Source organism: Vombatus ursinus, unplaced genomic scaffold (genome assembly GCF_900497805.2).
Source record: "Vombatus ursinus unplaced genomic scaffold, bare-nosed wombat genome assembly UNPS02014768.1, whole genome shotgun sequence".
Classification (NCBI taxonomy): Eukaryota; Metazoa; Chordata; class Mammalia; order Diprotodontia; family Vombatidae; genus Vombatus; species Vombatus ursinus.
The window spans coordinates 17247974-17265330 of NW_020954546.1; the positions used below are offsets into that span (position 1 = coordinate 17247974).

General features: G+C 43.8%; 1 protein-coding gene across 1 annotated transcript in view; it reads left to right on the forward strand.

Annotated features, from left to right (window-relative positions):
* AUTS2 (activator of transcription and developmental regulator AUTS2) overlaps positions 1-17357 on the forward strand; it is a 1247769-nt gene that overhangs the window by 1079776 nt on the left and 150636 nt on the right. The window lies entirely within an intron of this gene.

Genomic DNA, 17357 nt, shown 5'->3' on the forward strand with positions numbered 1-17357 from the left:
TCTCTCTCTCTCTCTCTCTCTCTCTCTCTCTCTCTCTCTCTCTCTCTTCTCTCTCCCTCCCTCGTTCCCCTCTTCCCTCCCCCTCTTTATCCAGGTCAGACAAATCCAGGGTTTGTCTGACCTGATTTCTAGTTTGGTTCCTCTATCCCCCCCAACCCCTCCCTGCTAGTTCATGCTGCAGAAATAACTCCCCCCCCCTTTTCTAATTACTTTTTATGACCTATTTCTTTCTACAGCCCAAAAAGATATTACCTGAAAAGGTAGAGGGAAAGGAACTATTAGAAATGTGTTCTAATCTCTGAAGCAACATAACTTTAAAAAAAAAACAAAGATGTTACTCCATAGGGAACAAAATTCTTTCCACCATTTGGGGAAAGGAGCTTTGGAAGGGAGATGTTTGGAAGGCTGGTTTCAAAAGGTAGCAGCTCCACTACTACCACCACCACCTTAAAATGATTGAGATTGCACAGATTTCCAGAATCTTATCATTGGGAAGGACCTCCGAAGTCATGTAATCCAACCCCCAACTGGCCAATAGTCCTCTCAATTGGGTCACAAACATGGGGTCACCATCCAGCCTTTGGTTGAAATTTCAAGGGAAGGGCAGCCCACTCCCTCCCAGGGTGTCCCATTCCATTTTTGGACAGCTCCAGTTGGTAGTGTCTCCTTACCTTGGGTGTCACTGTCTTTTTAAACACTTCTACCCTTTGCTCCTGGTTCTACCCTCTGGGGCCAAGCAGAACAAGTGTTAGCCTTCTTTCCCAACAGCCCTTTATATACAAGAATGAAGACTGAAGGGGAGTAGGAAACAATACAGAGAGCACTGACTCTACAGTCGGAAAAACCAGACTCAGAATGGGGATTCTGTTTCTGTAGAGCTTGGACCAGATGGCCTCTGGACATCCTTCTCCATTCTGAGTCCTGTGATCTCTGACTGTTATTATGATGTCTTTCCCTTCAGAGCACATCCCCAATCTAAACATCCCCGGCTGTGAGTCCCCTCGCCATTTTGGTTTTCCTCTTATGGATACTCTCCACCCATCATCAGTTTCCTTCCTGAAATGGACTTTCCCTTTCATATGTTGGAAAGATCACTAGCCTTGGAGATGTGGCCTTGTTTGTATCCTATTTCTTCAACATTCTTTATATCTGATTCTTTTACTAGCTGTGTGAATTTATTCTCCTCTCTGTGTCTCATTCTCTCCCCATGCAAAATAGAGGTCATGATGTTTTCACTACCTTACTTGTAGGAAGAACAATTCTTGCTGTAGACCTGAAGACACTCCATGAGTGAACAGATACTGAGGCTCTGTCATTCTTATTACATCTGTATTTTAGGGCTAACATACTTCACCACTGCTAAGCTCAAGAAATGAAATTGAATTCAGACATTCCAAAGCAGCCACATTTATTGTGTAAATCCAGTCACCCAGGCCAGTTCATTAGGGAGGAGTATTATAAGCAAACTAATGTTGAGTTTCTAGTCTGATGAAATGCTTGCTCTGACAAGTAGCTCGGCCTTTCTTTCTGGCTATTTTCTGTGACGTATATTTTCTGCCTCAGTGGTCCTCTTAGTAAGATAGCCAGTCTCTGCCTTCCTGTTTGACATTTTTTGTTCATAATTACTTGAAAAATCACCCACTTCTTTTTTTTTAAATTGCTACATGAAGTAGCAAATCTGTCCTGGCTTCTTGAGAGCAAAAGGCCAGTGGAAGGATTTATTTGCAGCCAAACATGTGAGGTTGGTATGGTAAAAGGAAGTCCAGAGGGCTCATCAAAAGTCGACTTGACATCATGAGATTCTGAAGAGTGGAACCCCACAACATGAACCCTAGATCTGTGATTCAGGAGGAGTCATTTTTTATGGTTGTTGTTGTATCATGGCCCTTGGTATAAAAAAAAAAAAAATTGCGGCCTCAATTAATCAGTCAACAAGTATTCAAGAGCCTATAACTGCTAGGCACTTTTGTACTAGGGGCTGAGCTTACAAAGACAAAAAAGATAGCTGGGGATATAATGGGGATATAATGTCTGATGAGCATTTCTTAAGCACATGCCAAGTGCCAGGTAGTATGCTAAGCACTGGGGATAAAAATACAAGGAAAGAGAAAGACAATTCCTGTCCTCAAGGAGTTTACATTCCAATAGGGAAAGACATTAAAGTAAAGGTACCTGAACAAAGGAGCAGCTAGGTTGGTACAGTGGATAGATAAGAGTGTTGGGTCAGGAGTCAGGAAGATGAGTCTTCCCGAATTCAAATCTGGTCTCAGACACTTACTAGCTGTGTGACTGTGGGCAAGTCACCTTACCTTTGCCTTAGTTTTCTCATCAGTAAAATAAGCTGAAGAAGAAAATGGCAAACTACTCCAGCATCTCTGCCAAGGAGACTCCAAATGAGGTCCTGAAGAGTCAGACACAACTGAAAAACAACTCAACAACAACTATTCCTCATTACTGTAATTGTGACTGGTCCAGGGTTTCATTTATCATTTGTAATACTTTCTAGTAGGCTTTTACAGATTCAAACCCAAAATAGTACATGAAGCAAATCCAAGATAGAGGAAATGGGTCTCACAAACAGTCATGTTTCAAAAATATATCTGAATTCCAAACTGTGGACCTCAAAAAAAGGATATGCAAAGCAAAGCCTCTTAAATACATAGGCATAATGTCTAATATTGCCTTCTCCTAAAAGGCTAAAAAAAACCCATTTATTAAAAACCTGTTATGCACCAGGCATTGAGCTAAGCTCTGGAGATACAAAACCAAAACTGAAACAATCCCTCCCCTCGAGAAGATTACAGTCTCCTGAGAGGGAATCAGCATATACCCAGTTGAGCCAAAACAGTATAATGCAGTGATTTCAAAAGGCAAAGGGTGTTAATAACTAAAGCAGAGGGGGTCAGTAAAGCCATCGTGTAGGAAGTATTCTTGAGCCCTGTTACATTCAAGACATGAAGGGCCACCTTCCCCAAAACACACAGCTGGAAGAAAGAATGTTGTGGACTTGGAAAAGCTAGCAGGCCAGTTTGATGGGAATGGAAAGTATGTGAAGGAGCCTCCTGTCCACCGAATTACTAAAAGTTAGATCAGGTCTCTGACAGTGTGTGAAGATTGTTGGCTTTGCCCAGAGACGTATCAGTCCCCGTTCCTGGCTCTCCCCCACCGTCTTTACTCCTAGACTTTTGACCTAATCATATTCTACAAGGAAAAAACTTCCTACACCATGCCAGGAGGAAGGGATGGAGTGCCAATGAGAAGTCCCCAAGTGAACTGAGATTGGGGATCCAGGGTTGTGGCCCTGTATCAGGAGTGGTGCATTTTCCCATCATTCTAGACCAGTTCGTGTCTGGATGGAAGCAGATATCTGTGGAAACCCTACAGCCAAGGACAGAGGCCTTAAATAGTTAACTCTTCATTGACAGCAGGCCCTGTTTCCTATTATTGGAGACCACCTTCTCAATTTTATTCCTTGTCACTGGTCATGGAAACATAAAACTTTAGAACAGGAAATGACCTTGGAGGTAACCAATCCTGTTCTATTTAACAGATCAATCGGTCAGTCAACACACATTTATTTAGCGACTTTTGGGTGCCAGGTTCTCTGTCAGGTGCTGGGGATACAGAATGCTCTCAGAAGGTATTCTGTGCCCTACCCAAGCATTCCTTCTGGGATTCAAGTGCCAGGAACACAAGGAGGACGTGGTCCTCTGTTAGCAGATGTCCTGAACTGTGTGTGGGCTGGAACTGGCCCCCAGCATTCACGTCTGCCAGCCCAATATTACATGCAAGGATCTTGGGTGCAAGAACGTTCCTCCAAGTTCCTGGGGAGCCCAAATCAGCTTGTTTTAGGGGGGCTCCCCCATCCCTCACAGACTGAAAGGTGGAGTCTTCCTGCAATGTGAAACACAGACCTTTGTAGGAGAAATGAAATATTTAGATAGAAATCATTATGAGATTCTTTTTTACAGCAGATCGTGCCTGATGAACAGAAAGAGCTGGGGAAACACAAAGGAGGTAATAATATTTGATTAGCTAAGCAGCTGGAGAACTGAAGGGGAATTTGTTACAACATAGTAAGACATTGGGGCTAGATGTGAGTGACGTTGTCCATTAGCAGACCCCTACTGCTCGCAGAAGAACATCTCCCAAATGTCCCAGAGAGACCAGTCTTCCCTCCTCCTGTCAGTCTCTCTGTCTCTGTCTGTCTGTCTGTCTCTCTCCTGCCCCCTCACCCTCTCTTTCTCTGTCTTTCCCCTCTCCTCTCTCTGTCTTTCTCTCCCTTCCTTCGTCACTCTCTGTCTCCTCTGTTCTCCCTCTGTCTCTTTCCTCCTCTCCCCTCTCTTTTTCTCTCTCTTTCTGCCTCCCCCATCTCTTTGCTCTGTCTTTCTCTCTCTTCCTACCCCCTCCTCTTCCTCCTGCCCTCACTGTCTTCTCTCTTCTCCCTTCTTTCTCTCTGTCTTTCTCTGCCTCCCCCTTTCTCCTTTCCTCCCTCCCTCCCTTTCTCCCTCCCTCTCATTTTTCAAATGCCATGCCCCATGCTATACCTTATTCACTTCTCTCCCCATCACCACTCCTGCTTCTTAAACAAAACATTTGGGAGCCACACAATATCTCACGGGGAAGGGAATGGAAAAAGAAAATTAAAATCAGTCAAGAAGCATTTATTAAATGCCTTGTGTGTGCCCAGCCTTGTGCTAGAAACTTAAGATATAAAGGAAAAAGGTGACACAGTCCTTGCTCTTAAGCAGTTTACCTATTTTATTCCATTGAGGGAAGCAACATACATGTGTATATAGATACACATATGTATGTCCATGTGTGTATACAGGAAGCACATAATAAATGTCTGTTAACTGACTGACTGTAGATCATCAAAGGCAACTCACTCCTGTCAGACCAGGCCCTTGGAAAACTGGCCATAACTTTTTTATTCAACAATTCCTTTCACGTCAAGAAATGTATATGAAGCATGTACCTGGGAGACTCTCAGCAATCTTCTGAGACTGGGGATTAAAATAAATGAAACATGTCCTGCCCTTGAAGAGCTTACATTCTACCTGAGACAAATACACAGAGAAATAACTTGAAATATCAAAAAAATCAGCCCAAGTTATTTTCAAGAGGAAGGAAGTGTGTGTGTTAGCAGCTGATAGAGGGGAAGGGGAAGGGGATTGGGAAAGGTGTGTAGGAGGGGGTACCTGAGGTGTGTCTTGAAGGCAGCTGGAGATTCCAGGAGGTAGCGTTTGAGGGAGTATACACCAGTTATAAGACCGCCTGCTCCAAGACAGAGGAGGAGGGGTGGATTGTTGTGTACAATCGGGCTGGCCTGATAATGCAGAGGTGTAGAGTACATGAAGGTGAGTAGAGTTAGATAAACCCAGAAAAGGAAATACGGACGGCCTTCCGTGGAAAGTGAGAACATTGTATTTTATCCTAGAGGCAATAGAGAGCCATTGAAGGTCTTTTGGAGTAGAGAAGTGATGTGGTCAGATGTGTGTTTTAGAAATGTCAGTGTGGCAGGAAGATGGATCACGGAGGATAGAGGGTGGCAAGGAGGACTGGGTGTGTGTTGGAAGGCCTGAACTAGAATTTAGAGAAAAGGGGACGATGGTGAGAGGTTTTGTAAAGGTCTGCACTGACCCACTGTGGGGGAGGAAAGGGAGAGAGGAGATTGATCAGGAAGTAATATTTCATGGAAGTGACTGTTTCAAAGTCTTTGGCTGTGCCCTGGTGCATACGGCCCATGTGATCTCAAGCCTCTGATTGGGGAATGGTCTCCATTATCCAGAGCTCTTCTCCCATTGGCCTTGGAGCCTTTACTTGAGTGCTGCGGAAGCCCCGTAAACAAAAGATACAGGAAACCCCTTACACTTATAACGTTCTCCTGTAAGTAGGGTATTAAGGCATCCCAGCCGAGAGGGTGCAAGAGACACACCATTCCCGAGCATCCTTTGATCGTCTCCTGGCTAAATCAAATGCTGCATCGAGCTTTTCAGTTTTGAATCCCAAACCAAGCAGCCTCACACAGTGACCTCTCACAATTAAGATTACATGATTATCAAAGACTTCTTCTTCCCTCCCCTCCCCATCCTCCTACTTCTCCTCTTCCTTCCTGTTCTAAAATGGGGATCAGAAAAAATAAAATAAGATAAAATGCTTTTAATTTCATCCCCTGGGGCTGCCAAGAAAGCTCAGAGATGTGGTTTAAGACCTGGGGTTCTGGGTGTGCAGACCGTAGAAAACAGGAGAAATTGACTCTGCCGCCTTAATATGCATCAACCACATGCAGATAGAGAGTGGGAAGGAAATGGAAACCAACGTATGACTTCATGTTTTTCTTATTTTTTCGGGGCAGAAAAATCTGTCATGGATAAGCTCCTGCTTTAATGACAGTCTGAGGCCATAATGCAGAGACACATTGCAGAGCTAATGTATTGTTCTGTTTTTGTTTATTCTGCAGAAATGGAGAAGTTTCATTTTTTAGGAGAATTACAAGCTACCCTTTTATTATTCACAAGCCTTAAAACGCATGGCCAGCTGAGCCAGAGTCCTCCGATTTTAATCCCGGCTTCTCTGTGAAGCTAAACTGGTTTTCCAGTCCACTACTTGGTGGGCCGCAGGGGTTGTTACCACGCTGTTACACATATTGAAAGCTTCCTATGGATGGCTGGGCCTACAAGGGCTCTCTGGGAGCCAGAGAGGGAACTCTGTTCTGGGTTGTAGGGAGATGAGAAGGGGATTATCATGATGGGATGGGACCTGAACAAAGATGCTCTGGACCATTAGGATGCCAGTGGACTCCATTAGCTTTCAAAGCGGTTTGCCATAAGCCCTCCCTGACCATTCAAGTTCTCCAGTTACACAAGCCTATGGGTCACGGAATTAGAACCCAGCTGTTTCAAGTATGGCGGCTCGTTTTAAGGTTACTCAGGATTTGAACTCAGCTCCTCTGACTACAGAACTTGTGTGTTCTTTTTCTCTACCTTTACTGTCCTTGACTAGCTCATATTTTTGCCTTAATATCATTTGTGTATCTTATCTCTTCAAGTAGACTATAAGCATCTTGAAGGCAGGGACCCAGTTTTCCTTGAAGCATTTCACCCAGAGTGGACGTGATTTGCCAGATCAATGAATGGGCCATCCATCTATCCTTCACTCTGTGGTTGTTGCACATTTCACAAAGAGAGCACATGCTTGGGAAGGAGGAAAGGGAAGACTTCCCCCAAGGGTCTCCAAGGCCGGCACTTCCAGCCTCCTCTCAAATGGTCCCCTTCTGTGTTCTGCATGTGCCAGCCCTCTGAACAGCTGCAGAAGGACGGGCATGGACGAAATGATCTCCAAGATTCTGATCTGATGGAAGGATGGTCATTTAATACCCACAGGTGTTGAGTACTATACTTAGGCACCTGGGAGGTTCTAAGTTAACTGAGATATAATCTCTGCCCTCAAGGAACTTGCAATCTAATGTATAGATAAAACACCAGCACAGACTTCTGGGCATTTGAGAGCTTTCAAGCAAAATGGTGTAGAGAGCAGGCTCCTCAAAACTCGCCACTCTCCCGCTCTCAAGCCTTTGCTCGGGTGTTTTCCCCTGTGCCTGGAATGCCCTTCCTCTCTCCACCTACTGGATGACTACCCATCCTTTTCAGCCCAACTCAGGTAATCAGCAATAGTAAAGTGCCCACTTCTTGCCCGGCGCTTGTGCTCTGTGTTGAGGATACAGAGACTGAATGGAAAGAGTTCTTGCCCTCATAGAGCTTACATTCTATTGGGGAAAACAATCCTTGTACGGAATATATATACCAAGTAAACACAGTTGGAAGGCACTAGGAAGCCTTTAGCCCTTCCCAGCCCCAATCTCCCATAGCACTTCGTTCTATAATTTTCTAAGGCACTCACCATGTAATGTCGTGTAGTATAGCAGACTTTGCTACCAACCAGACTACAGATGCCTTGGGAGCAGGGATCCTGTCTTCCTTCATTTTGAGTCTCTTCAGTGCCTTGCAATAGTTCTACACATACACACACACACACACACACGGTGTCAATATAAACATTTGTTTGTAGGATCATCGAATTGTAGTTGGCAGGGTCCTTGGAGATCATCTGCTTCAGGGATTCCTTAACTGGGGTCCACAAACTTATTTTCTTAATACTGTGAAAACTGTATTTCAGCATAATTGATTCCTTTCTAATCCTTTGTATTTTATTATATGCATTTAAAAACATCATTCTAACAAGGGATCCTTGCGCTTCTCCAGATTCCCCAAGGGCCCCATGACACAAAAAAAGGTTAAGAACCTCTGATCTTGTTCACTCCTCATTTTACATATGATAAAAGTGATGTATCCAGGGTCACACAGATAGTAAGTGGCTGAGTCAGAATTTGAACCCAGGACTTGGGATTCCAAACCTGGCTCTCTCTCTACAACCAGGCTGCCTTCCACTGCATTGTATTGCATTTGTGGTGTTGTTATGTGTGTGGTTTGCATGTAGTTTTTTATTGGGGGAGGATATTTAATGGGTCTGATCATAAATAAGATGGGAGCATTTCAGAGTGAGCTACAGCTCTGCTGAACATCTTCTGAAGGAGACAGAGAATCTACTCTCTGTGCACACCTAGCAGAGAGGCTGGCTTGGTTTTGTGGGTCCATCATAGTTTCTGTGCTTTGGGTATATATCAGAGAAGGGTTGAGTATTTCACAGGAGACACGAGGGCGGAGTCAGGTGGCCATAGGCAAGATGTCCCCCATTCAAGAGCAGTGCCCAAGGAGCACCACTAAGAAAGTTGCCCTTTGAGGTCCTACCTTTGTGGGAAGATTCAGCCACCACTCTCACATTCCCATGGGGAAAATGTTTCTCTTCATTCTGCAGCTGGCAGGGATGCGCAGCATCTGAGTGGTAGTGGTGGGTGATGATAAAACATTAGAACACCAGGTAGACTGCCTGCAGCGGGTTCTGTCTGAGGAGAAGTGGCGCTGCAATGGGCAGCTCAGGGCTGCTGCAGTCTGCCCAACAGAGTCAGAAAGATGGCGGCAGGCATGGGCAGGGAAGGGGGGAGAGGAGGGAAGATAGAGGAGAGGGACATCCTAATTACTACCCAGAAATCCCTCATTTCCAACCTCAGCAGGTTATCTGGAGTTTAATGTGTGGGCAGCAATTCATTAAGACCGCTATAATTCCCCCTATGAAGGCAGGCACTAAGTCGGCAGCTCAGAACTGAGAGATAAAGATGTCGCCTCATAAATCACCCCCCTGGCACAGGCTGAGAAAACCATTTTCTTACTAACTCCGGGTGCGTGCAGTCATTTATCCCTGATGAGGAGATGATACTTCCCAGCTCGATGACTCTAGGCAGGTCATTAACTACTCTGAGCCTCAGTTTCCTCATCTGTAAAGTGATAAGGTAGGACTGGACGCCCCCTGAATTTCTTCTAGCTCTAAATCTATGATTCCATGTCATTTCTTTCCCCAGCAGAACCATCATGAAGAAGGGCAGGCTGGTAAAAATAGTGCCCAGCCACTAAATTTTTGTACACACCCTCATCTGTAGGTTGCTGCTACTTTATCAGATAGGCCGTAACTCCTCTAGAAATGGGCCAGGGCCGTGCAATCTGAGGGTGTGCTAGTAATAGAGAACATACAGTCATCGTTCCAGGACTGGAAGGGTCCTCGGAAGACATCTGGTCCAACTCCTTCATTTTACAGATGAGGAAACTGAGGCCCAGAGAAATGACTTGCCCAAGGTCACACAGGTTGTCAGGGTCAGAGGTGAAATCTGAACCTAGGTCCTCTGAACCACCATACTACCTCAAACATGGAGGGGGAAATATCCTCTGAGATCTGTGACCCTTTCAGTTCATTAGTTTGTCTAAAATAACTGCTGACGGGGCAGCTGGGTGGCACAGTGGATAGAGCACCAGCCCTGAAGTCAGGAGGACCTGAGTTCAAATCCAGCCTCAGACCAAACACTTGACACTTACTAGCTGTGTGACCCTGGGCAAGTCACTTAACCCCAGTTGCCTAAAATAAATAAATAAATAAATAAAATAAAATAACAGCTGACCCGATCCTCTTTCCAAGCATTGAGTCTTGACTCCAGCTTTGAAGTGTAAAAATTCCAGTAGGAGCAGAAGCCGCTGTGAACCTTGGCAGGCTGCAGTGACTTCCATACATGTGCCCACCTTCTGTACCTTATGGAGGCCAAGTGTGTAGAAAAATGAAGGCCTTTTCCAGCCTTATAAAGCAACCTCAGAGGGCAGAAGTGGGGTGGGGTGGGGTGGGGTGGGGGAGGGAAAATACCTGTTTCCCTGTGTGGGAATCAAATCTATGCAAAGCACTTTACAAATTTTCAAAGCTCTTTATAAATGTTAACCAAAATTAAGGATAAAAACAGCATGTTGTTGTTTTCAAAGAATACTGGACTTGGGGTCAAAAAAACTACCTGTAGGGCCTCGGAAAAGTCCCCTGCACTTCTCTAAATTTCCTCATCTGTAAAATGGGAATAATAATACTTAGGTTAATGAGGAAGGTGCTTTGCAAACCTTGATGTGCCAAGCAGGTATGTTGTCATTACCATTTTCCAGATTCTTTTGGTAAAATACTTCCCTAGAAATGAACCTGCTTGTGTTAACTTTCCTCTCAGTTCCAAGTTCCCAGTGTGTTGAGAACAGGTCAGTCCATTAATAAGCATTTATTAAACCCCTCAAGGCGCTGTGCTAGACAGGACTCAAACAGGACCTCCCCACCCCCACCCCCACCCCCGTGGAGCTTGTATTCTGATTGGGGTTGTGCCTGTTTGTCCTTTGTTCTCAAAGAGGACCATGACATCAGGAAGAGGAAAGGGACACATATAAGTAGGTTTGCTGTCTTTCTTTGCATCCTCGATACTTAGTGCAGTGCCTAGTACACAGTAAGCACTTAATAAATGCTTGTTGTCATGTAAAATAAATCCAAAGTATTTTTAAATGGTAGGCAACTCCAAAGTCCATCTTTGACGTTCAGTCAACAAACCAACAAACATTTATTAAGCTCCAGCCATATGCCGTGCACCGTGCTTTGGGCTGGGGATCCAATACAGACGATAAAACAGTCTCTGTTCTCAGAGAGATTACATTCTAATGGAGGAAGAGACAACATACCGCTCTTGGTGTCCTTTGGGCCCTTCCTGTCCCTTCGAGAACCTGCAGTCAGGCTGTAATTGACCTGGTCAGTCTGTCATTGTACCGGCCAAGTTAACCCAGAGTCTTTGATCCAAATGTGACATGATTGACCGTGTAATAAATGCATTGTAAAAACCAGTACTTACGGTGACCACTAATGTCACACTTCATTGGAATAAATTACAGCCTGTGACTCTTTGTGTTCCTTGTTGTTGTTTGGTTTATAAATAAAGTGATAAAACCTTATAATTTCATACTCTTTTTTCCCCCTCCCCACCCCTCTTCTCTGTCCCTTACCGAGCAGCTATTGTGGGCTTTGTCACCCTTCCCACCCACTTTCATTTTTAAGTATGACCTTTACTGCTCCAGTTTTGCTAACGTATTATTTAATCATAAGGCAGTCTATGGAGCATGGATGTGGCCCTATTGTTTTTCCCTAAGGTCTAATTACAGGAAGGAAATGTTTCTAAACAGGAGCCCTGTCCCAGGTCCCTTGATTTCCAGGGGGTGAGAGATTGGCAAGAACCCCGTTCTTACACAGAATATTTTGCAAGAAGGGGACTGGGCTATGGGCTGCCTTGCATGAGGTATGGTGTGTCTAAAGCTAGGCTGCTGTTCTCTGCCCTGAGCAGATGCCCCTCGGGTTCAGTTCTAGATGCCTCATTTTAGGAAAAGTGACAAACCAGAGAGAGAGATTCTGGAGAAGAGCAACCAGATTTCCCAATCATGCTATACCAGCTTTGCTTGGAAGCACTGGAGGTGTTTAGCCAAGAGAGGCCTTAAGGGGACGTGCTAACTCTTCATTTACTTGAGGATGTCTCTCATGAAGGAAAGATAAGATTTATTTTTTCTTTGGCCCCAGAGTAGAGGCAATTAGGCGATGCAGTGGATTGTGCTTGGAGTCAGGATGACCTGAGCTCAAATCCATCCTTGCACATTTACTAGCTGTGTGACCCTGGACAAGTCCCTTCACCTCTCTGTCTGCCTGAGTTTCCTCGACTGTAAAATGTCAACCAAAGCTCAGTCTGCTCATTTGAATATAAAACCCTTGGGAGCACAGACTTTATCATATTTGCCTTTATTTCCACAAGATCTAGTGTGCTACCTGGTACATGGTATAGGCACTTTATAAAATGCTTGTTGCTTGATTGATTAATTAAAATTTTCAGATGAAAATACTTTCACTTTGTTTTCTATTAAATTTTATTTTTTTTCAAGCAACAAGATATTACTTTCTCTTGTAACAAATGCATGTAGTCAAGCAAAACAAATCTCCATATTGGTCACATCCAAAAAATATCCATTTCATTCTGCACCCTGATAACATCCCTGCTCTCTCTGGACGTGGGCAGCATCAAGTGTTCCGGAAGGATGCTTGGTCACTGAATTGAACAGAGTTGTGAAGTCTTTCAAAGCCTTCTGGTCTTTGCAGTGCTGGTAGTAATGGTATCTGCCTTTCTCTTGGTTCTGTTGACTTTACTTTGCATCAGTTCATACAAATCTTCTCGCGTTTCTCTGAAACCATCGCTTTCATCACTAATTCACAGACTTTTGATGCGATATACTGTAAATGTATGAATGCATTTTAAATGTCACTCTTCTTCTGAGGAGAGAAATTATTTAATTCTCTATGGCAGAAGGAGTTTTATAGATAGCATTACAGTGTTGTGGAAAGAGGCCGGGAGAGTAGGGTTCTATCACTAGCTAGTTGTGTGGCCTTGGGCAAGTGATTTCATTTCTCGGGGTTCCATTTCCTTATCTGTAAAATGAAAGGCTTATCACATCCCAGGACTTGTCTGTCTTTGAGGTCCTTTCTTCCTCTGAAGGTTTCCGATTTTAATACTGGATTCCTGACTAAAATAGCCATGTAAGGTCTCTCTGCCTCAGTCTTTCCACCTAAGGGAAAATCATTCCCCTTCCCTTTTCTGCCTTATGTAAGAGCAGAGCAGATAACATGTGTGTGAAGTGTTAAGTCCTTTGGAATTCAGTTAAATTCAACCCATAAATATTAAGTGAGCACTGAAGAGACAACAATCAATGGGTCAATTAACTGTGCTAGGTGCTAGACATACAAAGAATGAACCAGCCCCTGCCCTCAAGGAGCTTACCTTCTACTGGTGGGTGTGGGGAAGGGGAGAATACAAGATGTCCACAAATATATGGCCTTCTGGATGACCTTCAGGCATGATGTTCCATCTTTTTTCTCTGCCATCTTCTTGCCTCTTTAGCTGGCCATCCCCAATGCTTAGAATACATTCCCTTTTCAGCGCCATCTCTTAGAATCCCTCATTTCCCTCAGAGTTCAGCTCAGAGGTCTTCCTACACGAAACCATTCCCAGTTACCCTCAGCTGCTGGTACCTAACCACCACCAAGTACCTTATATTTATTCTGTATATACTTATTATGTGTGTGTTTCTCTCCTGATCAAACATAAACTCCTTGAGGGCAGATACTATCTTTGTATTCTGAGCCCTTCCTTAGTCCAGGGCCTGGCAGATAGTAGATGCTTAATAAATGCTGGACTCACTGATTGAAATATAAATTGTATACAAAATTATTTCAAGAGGTGAAAGGTACTAACAATTCGAGGGGGCCGTGGGTACACGTAGCAAGAAGAGCACCAGAGTTTTCAAATACGGTTTCATGTAAGTGATGGGTGTGACTGATTTGTTTATTAGTAATGGGACAGTTCGCTTGAGCCTGCTGTTGAAGGACCAGGTTAACACCCCTGTCTTACAGGCTAACTGTTTTATCCAACCTCTATTGTGTGTAGGGAGGTGTCAGGGGACATAGTTTGACCCGTTGTCTAGCAAGAAATATGTACTCACTGCAGAGGTCTACTGTATTTAAATGGGAAAATGCCTTGTTATAACCTGCCTTCTGGGCTATAAACATCTTTTAGATTCTTGTTTTTTGTGTTTTGCTACCGAATCTGTGAGTAGCCAGAACAAGACTGGGGGTGGCTGGAAAGGTTTTCAGCAAAAAGCAAATCTACTTTTCCAAAAGAAACCGCTGTTAGGGTCAAGTGTAAGAGCTCATTTGCCGAGATGACCTTTTCAGCCCTTTTCTGCTCTGGGTAGTTTACCTCCTAAAGCTCCTTTGCCTCCCTGCTTTCTGGTCGGGTACACGAGAAGAGAAAAACAAGCTTCACTAATGAGAAAGAGGGAAATGGACTTTTCTCAGCCAGGAGCCATGGTTTCCTCATTTGATGTCATTTGAAGAGTCAGGTTGGGTACCCAAAATCAGAACAAACATTTGCCTCAAGCTCCCCTCCTGTGTACAGGACACCCGCCATGTTGAGAGTTCTGGGTTTGGCAGTGGGGAAGATACAACACGTATATGTAACAAGGCGAGAAGCATGGAGGACCCTTCACAGGTTACAAGGTCACACAGGGCACCATCTCCACTTGGATGTCAACCTCAACCTGTTACTTGGCTCATTCCAGTTTTTATTCTTTTTATCTTTCGTTATTATTTACTCAGTCATGTCAATTCTTCACAACCCTAGCTGGGGTTTTCTTGGCAAAGATACTGGAGTGCTTTGCTATTTCCTTCCCCAGCTCATTGAGGAAACTGAGGCAAACAGGGTTAAGTGACTTGCCCAGGGTCACACAGCTAATAAGTATCTGAGGTCAGATTCGAGCTCTCCAAGATGAGTCTAACTGATTCTAGGCCCAGTGCTCTATCCATTGCACACCTAACTGCCCATTCTTGTCCTTAGCTGTATGATAATTCAGAAGTAGATGTGTTTATTTCCTATACTTAATAAAATTTCAGCATGTTTCTTAATCAGCTAAATGCAGAGCCCCCACTCCAGTTCATCAAATAGTATTTATTTGATAATAATAGGAGCTGACGTTTACATGGGTTTGTTAAGTACTTTGCATATCTTATTTGATGCAGATTTGACAATCTGGAAAGTACTTAATAAATACTTTATCTGCCTAGTTACTAATAGCTCCATATATTAAACACTTTAATCTCCTAGGGTTAAGTAAATACTGAATATAGAACTTTGAACAACGAAATCAATAATAGAAAAGCTATAAATAACGATTTGCAGTCTGTTAGATGTGAGAACAATCATAGTCAAAGTCACCAGCACCCGTTCTTTAATGGTAGATGACCTCGCTTCTGAAAACAAGTTCCATACTATTTAGTTCCTTCAGGATAGTAGTTCTCAAACTTTTTGGCTTCAGGACCCTTTTATATTCTTAAAATTATTGCGCCCTTCTTCCTCCAATAGGTATTGTCTATGAGGGTTCTATCAATATTTACTGTATTAAAAATGTAAACATGGTTATATTATTATGAAATTAGTTTTTTGACCTCTTTGACCCTCCTGAAAGGGACCTGAAATTCGCAGGCACCCCTGGACCACATTTTGAGAACCACTGACTCAGGATAACAAAACATCCTTACAAAAACTCCCTTTGCAGACAGAAAGTTCAAGTGGTTCTCTTAAGAAATATCTCTGTCTTCATTCCTGCTCTGTTCTTTCTCCAGATATAACAGGGGAAAAAAAATCAGTATCTTCAGTTTTCTTTGAGCCATCACTTAATAATCCCTCTCCAGACTCATTCCTCACAAATTTTTTTATATTTCTTAATATATTTTTATGCATATACAGACACATTTATACGTGTGTGTCTGTGTGTGTGTGTGCGCGTGCGCGCAGCTGGATGGCACAGTGGATAGAACACTTGGCCTGGAGCCAGGAAGTCCTGCGTTTGAATCCGGCCTCAGATATTTACTAGTTGTGTGACCCTAGGCAAGTCACTCAACCTCTCTCTGCCTCAGTTTCTTCATCTATAAAAGTGGAGATAATAATAGCACCTAACTCCCAGAGTTGTCATGAGGATGAAATGAGCTTCTATTTGTAAAGCGCTTAGCTCTGCATCTGGCACATAATAAGTGCCCTATAAATGTTAGCTATGATGATGATTATTATTATAACAGTCACGAGTAACATGTTCTCCTCCTAGTTCATCTCACATTCTCATGAGTCAAAGTTAAATTCACACACACTCTGACTCCATAGTAAGAAAAGCATAGGGTGACTATTACAACTGTAACCTCAAAGTTCACTGCTCTTCAAGAGACAATAACAGTTTCAATATCCTCAGTACGGGAGGCTTTGAAGCAGGGGTCTCCTGAATAAGACCTAGGCTTTGCACTCAAGTAGCTTACAATCAAGTAGGGAGATAATACACCAACACAGACATCTATAATATACAATATTTCATGATAAGTACATTTATGTCTCAAAACAAGATGCTGGGGGTGATCTGATGGGGAGGTCATTACCAATTCCGGAAAAAGAGTAGGTGGGAGGAGACCAGGAGAAGCTTCTGGAAGGAAGTGGCATTGGAGGTGAGTCCTTCAGGATGGATAGGGTTTTGCTATCTACATTGCAGATTCTGAGTTTTTAGTGTCTGTGTTGGCAGGCCAGAGAAAGGTAGGAAGAAAAGAAAAGGGAAAGAAAGAAAAAGAGGGAAGGAAAGGAAGAAAGAGGAAAAGGAAAGAAAGGAGAAAGTAGGAAAGAGAGAAGAGAGGGAGAGAGAGAAATTTTACTCTGTTGAAATCTAGAAGAAATCTCATCCTTTCCTGCACAAACCAGAACCAAAACCCCAGCTAAGTTCATCCTTAAGAAACTCGAGTGACCACCAGCCTTTTGGACACAGACCCCCAACCGAGTGCAGGCATGAGCCAAGGGCTGCTGCACCATGACTTACACAGGCACCTGGTGGTTCACCAGGAACCTTATAATTGAGAAACTTTCCTGGCTCTGTGGCTGGTGCTATAGACAGCCAGTGTTTTGGGGTGCAGTTTCACTTACCACTTATTTGGGTGCAGGTCTCCTCCTGCTCCAGCACCATCTGGGGTGGAGACCCTCCCTTCTGTGTTTCAGCATCAGTTTTCATGTCCAAAATGGAAACCTCTTCCTTACTGGCCTATGTGTTCTCCCTCCCTCTGTCTCTCGCACTCCCCTTTCCCCTACCCCTTTCTCTCTTCTTCCCTCCCTCTCTCTCCTCTCTCCCTCTTCTACCCCTTTCTCTCCTTTTTGCCCCTTCCTCTTTCTCCCCCTTCTCTCACCTTCTTCTTTTTCCTCTTCTCCTTCTCTTATCTCTCTCCCCTCTCTAACCTCCCTCCTCTCTCTCTCTCCCCCCCTCCTCCTCCTCCTCTTCTTC